Consider the following 7,410-nt stretch of genomic DNA (forward strand, 5'->3'; position numbering starts at 1 on the left):
TTTTGGATATTTTGGCATATACAAAGTCCAGGCCTGATACACTCTGCTTTGTAAAGTGCTCATACTAAAGCATTCCTAAGCTGAACACATACATTTCTCTGAGAACACACTGAGGCTAAAGCAAATACTTGCAGACTACCTCGAATCATTTTAAAGTGAAGCAGAAAGACTATCTTCATCGAACTTTTTATGATCTTTGTGTGGGGAATTTTTGGCTTCAACAAAGTGATGTGGCCCCTCCTGCACAGTGTATCGTTTTTGGAATTGCCACATCGGCTATCTTATGGCTGCTCGGAATGAGAAAGTCAAATAGTACTGAATGGGTTTTGTGCTGTGGACTCATTAGGGGCCAGACTGAGATTAGCCTAACTCTTCCGTAGAGCCCTGAAGGGTCACAGAACATACTTTTGACCCATGGGGCCGGGCTTGATTTGACTAGAGGTATCAGTGGTCAAAGGTCAGTATCTAACACACTGCATCACCAGTCCCCCGATTCCTGCTGTCGTTAATTACGTTGCTCTTTCTTGTAAAGTTCACATATAGTGTCTTGAATCAGCATCTTTTCCGAGCTGAGAATGCAGGAAGGTGACCTGCTCCCAGGCCTCAGTCGGCATCATTCTGGAGCCAGACATTAACAGGTGACCAAACTTCCTGCTGTTACAAAGTGTACCAGGGGAGACAGGAATGAGAGCCAAAGTGTAATGGACAAGTCAGTGACGGTGCAAGCTTGGCCTCTCACAAACTGCGCATCAGAAACCAGAATGTTATGAAAAAAGTGAAGAATTTCCATAGTAAAGCCCGCTGTAAGCGCAGGTTAACCACCCCGTAGACGGAGCAGGAGAAAGATGGTGCCCTGAGCCTTAATGTTGTAGTTGGAGAGCAACCGGCCATCTTCCAGCTGTTTCCCCTCATACATCAGGCGCTGCTGCTCGGGTGGGACACCCTCCTGCTATTGTACTTGTGCTCTAAAATTCTGAACAGACTCAGAGGGCAGAACATCGTATGTAGATGTGCTCCCCTTGTCGTTCTTCAGGAATATCTGCATGCGCCCCTCGTTCTTGACGATCAGCATGATAGCGTCGCTGGGAGAGACACTTTAGTCGGACAGCCTCCTGTCGTCCCTCAGCTCCACGCTGCTCCCGTTCTGCACCACCAGACGCTGCTGGTAAGTGGGCACCCCGGTCTTTTCATATATTTTCATCTTGAGAGTCGACACTTGGATGGAAGGATCGATCTCAAGTTCGATCCCCTCACCGGTCATAAACTTCACCTGGAGTCTCATCTCCTCAAATTGCTGTTGAGAAATGAACAGGACGTCAGTGACTGGGACGCTTTATATCACAGATCAATTGCAAAGAATGAATGATAGAATTTTAAACACACTACACATTGTCCCAGGCATTGGCTGTACAGGCAGATGCTGAGGATCAAGTCTTGTGTAAATGCACCTACAGTAATGTCAATCCAATCTGGCTTCCTACTGATATCTGAATCCCAAACAAACCAACATTCTTCACACACTCCTTACTGACAGCCAGGCAACAAATGGCAGATTCCCAACCTGATCCCCCTTTTGCACGGAGATATGTCTTTTCTGCCCCAGCCTGACATTGTTAAAATATTCAGGGACCCGGGGGTGCGCTGGGTACTGAGCTGCAATACTGGGCATCTGCCAGAAGAAGCCCTCAGTGAGCTGTGTAACGTTTAAGAGTCTGAGACTCGGGTTAATGGGGAGATAAGATCCCGGGCTCTGAAATTCTGTGGGTTTTCTCTTGATCTATGAATGAAATCTGTACAGTTATGGAAAACCAAGCAGCAGAGAGCTGTCCTGTACAGGAGTGGTTTCTCTCAGACTCAGAGGAGCCTTTCTATTTAAAAGCAAGAAATTACCTGGGTAATATTAGTTAATAAATGCTTGATGCATTGTTTTAAACAGGTGAATGCCTCCATTAAAATGGCAGATGAACAAATGACACATTTTTTCTCCTAATATTAACATAAGAACATAAGAACATAAGAAATAGGAGCAGGAGTAGGCCAATCGGCCCCTCGAGCCTGCTCCGCCATTCAATAAGATCATGGCTGATCTGATCCTAACTGCCATTCCACTATCACAGAACCATCTCCTGAATCTAACAGAATTAGACACACGAAATAGGAGCAGGATCAGGCTACACGGCCCCTGGGTCACCTCCGCTACCCACAGGGCCATGACCGATCCGAACCTAGACTCATGTCCAAATTCCTGCCCGCTCCCCATAACCCTTTATTCCCTTTACTTCTAGGAAACTGTCTATTTCTGTTTTAAATTTATGTAATGATGTAGCTTCTACAGCTTTTTGGGGCAGCACATTCCATGGACCTACCACTCTCTGAGTGAAGTAGTTCCTCCTCATCTCAGTTTTGAAAGAGCAGCCCCTTATTCTAAGACTATGCCCCCTAGTTCTAGTTTCACCCATCATCGGGAACATCTTCCCCGCATCCACCCGATCCAACCCCTTCACAATCTTATATGTTTCAATAAGATCACCTCTCATTCTTCTGAACTCCAATGAGTAGAGTCCCAATCTACTCAACCTCTCCTCATATGTCCATCCCCTCATCCCCGGGATTAACCGAGTGAACCTTCTTTGTACTGACTCGAGAGCAAGTATGTCTTTTCTTAAGTATGGACACCAAAACTGTATGCAGTATTCCAGGTGCGGTCTCACCAATACCTTGTACAACTGAAGCAATACCTCCCTATTTTTATATTCTATCCCCCTAGCAATGAAAGCCAACATTCCATTGGCCTTCTTAATCACTTGCTGCACCTGCATACTAACCTTTTGAGTTTCGTGCACCAGGACCCACAGATCCCTTTGTACTTCAGTACTTTCCAGTTTCTTGCCATTAAGATAATAACTTGCTCTACGATTTTTCCTGCCAAAGTGCATAACCTCACACTTTCCAGCATTGTATTCCATCTGCCAAATCTCTGCCCACTTACTTAGCCTGTCTATGTCCCCTTGCAGGTTTTTTATGTCCTCCTCACTCACTTCTTTCCCTCCCATCTTAGTATCATCTGCAAACTTTGATATGTTACACTCGGTCCCCTCCTCCAAATCGTTAATATAGATTGTAAAGAGTTGGGGACCCAGCACTGACCCCTGTGGAACACCACTAGTTACTGATTGCCAGTCCGAGAATGAACCATTTATCCCAACTCTCTGCTTTCTGTTAGATAGCCAATCCTCTATCCATGCCAGAATATTACCCCCAATCCCGTGATTTTTTATCTTAAGCAATAATCTTTTGTGTGGCACCTTGTCAAATGCCTTTTGGAAGTCTAAATACACTATGTCCACTGGTTCCCCTTTATCCACCCTATATGTTACTTCCTCAAAGAACTCCAGCAAATTTGTCAAACTTGACTTCCCCTTCATAAAACCATGTTGACTTTGTCCTATTAAATTATGATTATCCAAATCTCCTGTTACTGTCTCCTTAATAATGGACTCCAATATTTTACCTACCACAGATGTAGGTAATATTGTCAACAGTAACTTACAGACTACAGTTTTTTAATGAGTCCTTTGATATGTTTTCTCACCCAGTTCAGAGAATATTAATTACTTGTTGGAAATTGTGAATTTCATTGAGATTCAAAACAACCCGTTTTAAAGTCTAGAATTAGAATATTGAGATTCCTAAATAAAAGACAGAATAAACTCACAAACCTCGCTGGAAACACACGTCCAGGCGAATCTGAAGGAAAGTTGATCTGCAGAAACTTTCCTGATTCACTTTTCTGAACAGTTTGTCTTCTCTGTTTTTCTCCACACACAATCTCTCAGATCTGGATGGAATAAGTGAATAAAACTCTCTGCTTCAACTCCCCAGTGTCTTGCTCCGTCTCTTCTGTGTTTCTCTCTGTTAAACAATCCTCTCTCACTGTGTCTCTGGCTCCCTCCTCCTTTTATTCTCAAACCCACTTTCTGTAATGTATATACCTTTAAGGGGGGAACTATGTTTTACAGCTCATGTATACTGCAGTACCGGCAGTGACCACACCTGTATATAACACTGAGTAGTAGTCTGTACAGATCAGTTGCAGTGTGTGCCACGTTGAGTAAACACCTGTTGTACCGTTCTCTGTATTATACACGGACGCAACATTGGCGACGAGGCAGGTTCGAACCTACCTGCAACTCTGCATCACCTCCCGGGGATTCGTTCCTGGAGATCAGTGGATTGGAGGTCAAGGCCAGAGACTCAGGCATCGACCACGGGCAACCACCCAGTCATCCAGCAGAGACTCGAGAATTGCGGGGGAGGCTGTCGAGAGCCAGGCTTGGCTTTCCAGTCGAGGTGGTCCAGCGAAACGGGCTGGCAACAGGTAGTGCGCAGACCCTTCCCGGACAGCGGCACGCTAGAGCCCGACCGAGCGGCACAGCAAAGGACCGAGCAGCGTTGACGGGGGAGAGAGAGAGAGGGCAGAGCGCACAGGGCGCAGCCGGTGTTCAGGGGCCGAGCAGCGTCGGAGAGAGGGAGAGAGAGATGCGCAGAAACCCGCGAGGCACCGCCATTGCCACGAGGACCGCCGAGAGCGGCGTTGGCAGCAGTGCAGGAGAAGCGCGCGAAACCTACAGGGCGCCGCCATTGTCACGAGAACCGCCGGGAGCGGCGTCGGCAGCAGCGGGGGAGGAAGGAAAGCGGGAGACGCCATTTTAAGCCATTGGGAGACGCCATTTTAAACCACACCCAAAATGCCGAAGAGTGGCAGTATCACCGCATTTGACAATGAAGTCGAAGATTGGACTACATATGTCGAACGAATAGAGGTGTACTGCAAGGCAAATGACAAGAAAGCATCGGTATTGTTAAATTTAATGGGTGCAAAGACGTATGGTTTATTACAAAATCTAGTAACCCCAACGAAGCCAATGGAAAAGAGTTTTGAAGACATAGTAACGATACTAAAGGAACATTTAAACCCCACACCGCTGCTGATAGCAGAAAGATTCAAGTTTCACAAACGGAACCAGCATAAGAATGAAAGCAATGCTGATTATTTAACAGAACTGCGCAAACTATCGAAACACTGCCAGTTTGGAGCGGGACTGGCAGATACCTTAAGGGACAAGTTTGTGTGTGGGCTTCAAAGTGAAGGAACCCAGAAACGGCTTTTATCTGAAAAGGACCTTACGCTGGAAAAGGCTTTCAGCATTGCGGTATCATATGAAGCAGCAGCACGGGGCGCAGCAGAGATACAACAGAGACCGCAAGAATATGGCACAAACGAAATGTCATATGGAACAGAGAAGTGCTATCGCTGCGGCAGAACAACACATGACCAGAATGATTGCTGGTTCAAAGACAAAGTGTGCAGACAGTGTGGAAAAGTAGGACACATAGCACGAGTCTGCAGGCCGGGAAAGAAAACCAGCAATAAGAAACCGACCAAAGGAAAGTACAAGAAGGTACATAAGATAACGGAGAATAGTTCAGACAAAGGGTGACCGTTATATATAACGGTAAGGAAACACCAAAACTAGACCTGTATGTATTGCAAGATGGAGGACCACCATTACTGGGACGTGAGTGGATCCGGAAAATATGCTGTAGCCTTAGGCTTGGGCACCAAGCTCCATCGCACCACGGCCTACCACCCGCAGGCCAACGGGTTATGTGAGCGCTTTCATCAGTCGTTGAAGGCGTCGCTAAGAGCCAGCCTCCAGGGCACCGCATGGGTAGACAGGCTGCCTTGGGTTATGCTTGGTTTGCGTACGGCACCAAAAGAAGACCTGCAGTCATCTGCCGCGGAACTGGTGTACGGCCAGACACTTCGGGTGCCAGGCGAGTTCCTGCCGTCACCAACGAAGCCGTGGTCCGCAGCCAACCAACTAGACGCCCACCGGGAAGCAGCCCAAGTTTTCCAGCCAATTCCAACGTCACATCACGGTTTTCCGGCCTCCCACATTCCAATGGAGCTAATGCGGGCCAAGTTCGTTTTTGTTCGTCACGATGCCCATCGCAGTCCACTCAAGCCTCCTTATACGGGCCCTTTCCGAGTATTGCGGGGAGGTGCCAAGAGTTTTTTGGTCGACATCGGTGGCAAACCCGACCACATTTCAGTTGACCGCCTCAAGCCCGCGCACCTGGACTTCGAACAGCCAGTCGAAACTGCACAGCCACCGCGTCGTGGTCGACTGCCCGCTGCTACCACGCCCGACCGGATCATTGCACCTGCCAGTTCATCAACTGCCCAGCACGTTCCTCTCCGGGAATATAGGAGTCGTTCGAACAGGCTTGTCCGACCTCCTCTTCAATTGACTTCCATTGTTAAAGACAATTCTGGAGGGGCGCATGTGGCAGAGTCACCAAGGGACTCTTATATGGATGTACATAATTGCCTTTAACAGAGTGAATCGGTATCTGTATTCGTTTGCTGCATGTTAACAGCGCGGTCTCTAAAGGGTTAAGACCAAACGCGGTGATGTCACCACGTGGGTCACGTGATGTTCCCAACGGCGGGAAACGTGATGACGTCATGATGTCGGACTGAGGAGCCTCCCCTCTCAGTCCTTGTGGAGCCAGCCTTAAGCAAACACCTGTTGTTTAGTTCTCCTGCGTTTTTGAATGTTACTTCCACCAGTTTGCATTAAACATAATTTGGTTATCTGATTGACTCGCTCTCAGTATTTTCGTCAGGAATTTACCATTTCCTACAGCGCGATGGGAACCCCACAATCGGCCCACGCTCCACCCCCCCCCATTTACAACTGCCCCCATCCCTGCGATGTTCGATTTCCCCCACCCCACCCCCGCACTGTCGGACTTACCTGACCTCTGCTCCCCAGCTGTTTTCCAGACCGACAGACAGCCTGTCAATCTAGCTGGTTGTCGGGTGGGAAACCTGTTGAAAAATTAAAAACCTGGCGGGACCTGCGGGAAAAATAACTTCTGGGTTTCCCCTCCAAAAATCCTCCTCCCCCCACTTTGCTCTTTTCCTGGCTCTGAGTTATTATCAGGCCCTTTATTTAACAAAGAACAGTATTCAGAACACAACAGTGACCCTGAAATCCCATGGGCTACAAGGCTGGCAGATGTGCCAGGATCGTGCCTGCTGATCCCGCCGCAGTTTGTGAGGTCAATAGGAGGTCACATCATTTACAATGTTGGGGATATCTTTGGTGCTCACCTTCCCATGCACCTAAAAACCTGGACGCCCACCAGCCTGTGGACAGGGGCGTTGTCCTGTCCCCCACCCCCTCCCCCAATCTTCCAGCTGCTTTGATCACCTCCCAAGTAAGGGGTAGAGTCCAGGCCACTTGACCTTCAATATCCGTCCTTAACTCTGACACCATGGGGGTTCCAATAAGTGACAGTGTTTTACTGTGAAAATGTAAAGGATGTGAAGACACTGTA

At 47.8% G+C, this 7,410-nt stretch overlaps 1 pseudogene; it reads right to left on the reverse strand.

The window, feature by feature from the left end:
* Positions 1-1,479, reverse strand: LOC147104237 (ubiquitin-like; annotated as a pseudogene).
* Between the last annotated feature and the right edge of the window lie 5,931 nt (positions 1,480-7,410).

Source organism: Somniosus microcephalus, chromosome 19, assembly GCF_052327205.1.
Source record: "Somniosus microcephalus isolate GS21.2 chromosome 19, FLI_Smic_1.0, whole genome shotgun sequence".
NCBI lineage: Eukaryota > Metazoa > Chordata > Chondrichthyes > Squaliformes > Somniosidae > Somniosus > Somniosus microcephalus.